The sequence below is a fragment of the Bufo gargarizans genome, chromosome 3 (genome assembly GCF_014858855.1).
Source record: "Bufo gargarizans isolate SCDJY-AF-19 chromosome 3, ASM1485885v1, whole genome shotgun sequence".
Lineage (NCBI taxonomy): Eukaryota > Metazoa > Chordata > Amphibia > Anura > Bufonidae > Bufo > Bufo gargarizans.
This window is the reverse complement of record NC_058082.1, coordinates 51,380,685-51,383,074: the sequence shown is the minus strand read 5'-3', so window position 1 is coordinate 51,383,074 and position 2,390 is coordinate 51,380,685.

The following is a 2,390-nucleotide window of genomic DNA, read 5'->3' as shown; positions in this document are numbered from 1 at the left end:
AACGTCATGTGTATAATACATTTATTCACTTTGCCTTTGCTCTGACTTGAGTTTGAGGAGCCGTGGCTGGCTGTACAGGCATGCTCAGCCCCTTTCTGCCACGTACAATAATCTCAAACATGTTTCCATCCAGAGACAGCAGGACATTTAGTCCTACAAGAAAACTCACTGACAGCACAGACTTCTGTTCTCCCTCGGTTTTTTAGTGCCCCGATGACAAGACTTTATTCAGCATATTTCTTCCAGCATTTTTTAACGTGGCACATTTTTAGCTAGATTACTGGATCATGTGAGAGTCAGTTCAAAGCTTAACCTGGTTTAGCATTTCTCATTCTCACTTCAGTTATACACAAAGCAAAACGTGTCCTGTCCAAAGTCATACTCAAGAGACTCATTAAGGGCCCTTTATACGGTCCGAAAATCCATCAGATAATTGATAATGAGCGTTCCTAGGAATGATTATCTGGCGGCGTAAAGGTGCTGCCGATTACTCGATGAACAAGCAAAACAACGACAAACGAGTCTGTATGGGGACAAGCGATGGCATTAACAATCCCTCCTCCCCGTACTGTGGAGGAGATTGCTGCATGTAAATGCAGCGGTCTCCTCTACTGACGAGCAGGTGATTGCCGGGAAGGAACGGTTTCTTCCCGACAATTGCTTTCTGAATTGTCCCATCTTTAGGGACCTTTAACTTAGTTCATCGGGTGATCTCCGGCAACTTTTACAAAGGCCAATTTTTGGGAACGGGCGTTTCTACAAACGTTCATTGGGGAAAACTATTTTGTAGTCCTTTATTTTCTTAGTTAGGAGGAGTAATAGAGTATTGGCCAAGGAAGACACCTTAGGTTAAAATGACATTTCCTGGCAGTCATACTTGTCAGTGTCTGTTCAGAACAGTGTATTGTTCATGTCAGAGAAAATTAGAGTGGCACATATCATGGGAGCAGGTAAGTACTAATGGTACATTGTGTGGCCATCCCCGTATGTCAGCAGAATGGGGCCTTCTGACTTCTCAGTGGAACTCCAGAAGATGAGCTGGAGAGGTGGCCATGCATGCATGCGGTCATCTGCATTGCAGTTCACGAGAGTAATGAAACATTGGGCTAATTCCAGGGGTCGAGTGGAGGGGGAACGCATGGGAACGGCGTTCCTGCACTTTTTTCATGGCAGGAACGCCGTTCCCTTTCAGCCTCAAGCCAGGAGAACACGGCTGAATCAGATTCACAGGGGGAGACGGAGCGCACTGTGCAGGGCAGGTTAAGGGAGGAGGGGCGGCTTCAGTTGAGAGGCTGCCTGCGACTCCTCTCATGGCGCCCCGCCCCCTAATGACATCATCTCCTTCACTATGAGATCATTTAGAATGTCTTTTAGAAAAGTTTGTCCTGGGATTCGAACTCACAACCTCTACACATCAGAGGAAGGCATTTACCCTCACAGCCATGAAAGCCGTCTAGGTAAATGCTTAAAAAAAAAAAAAAAAAAAAAAAAAAAAATATAAGACTTCTAATTATACCTAGTGTACTGATATCTAGTGTACAACCATACACATGACAGCTGCCCACTGTGTATGGATGTAGCAGAGCTGGGTGTGTTGGGGCAGCTGTCATGTGTATGGTTGTACACTAGGTATCAGTACACTAGGTATAAGTAGAAGTCTTATTTTTTTTTTTTTAAACAGCTACCTTGACAGCTTTTATGGCTGTGAGGGTAAATGCCTTGCCTCTGATGTGTAGAGGTCATGAGTTCGAATCCCAGGACAAACTTTTCTAAAAGTGTTTTTTTTTTTTTATAAGACTTCTACTGATACCTAGTTTACTGATACCAAGTGTACAACCATACACATGACAGCTGCCCACTGTGTATGGATGTAGCAGAGCTGGGTGTGTTGGGGCAGCTGTCATGTGTATGGTTGTACACTAGGTATCAGTACACTAGGTATAAGTAGAAGTCTTAGTTGTTTTTTTTTAAGCAACTACCTCAACAGCTTTTATGGCTGTGAGGGTAAATGCCTTGCCTGTAATGTGTAGAGGTCATGAGTTCGAATCCCAGGACAAACTAAAAGTGTTTTTTTTTCTTTTTCTGATACTTCTACTGATACCTTGTGTACTGATACCTAGTGTACAACCATACACATGACAGCTGCCCCAACACACCCAGCTCTGCTACATCCATACACAGTGGGCAAAGTTACCTACAGTAGAAGTCTTATATATATTTTTTTTAAGTAGCAAGCTAGACAGCTTTCATAGCTGTGAGGGCATATGCCTTGCTTCTGCTGTGTAGAGGTCATGAGATCGAATCCCAGGACAAACTTTTCTAAAAGTGCTATTTTTTTAATTTATTTTTTAGTCCGCAGCGACACAAATTACAGCATGCTAGATTTTCTG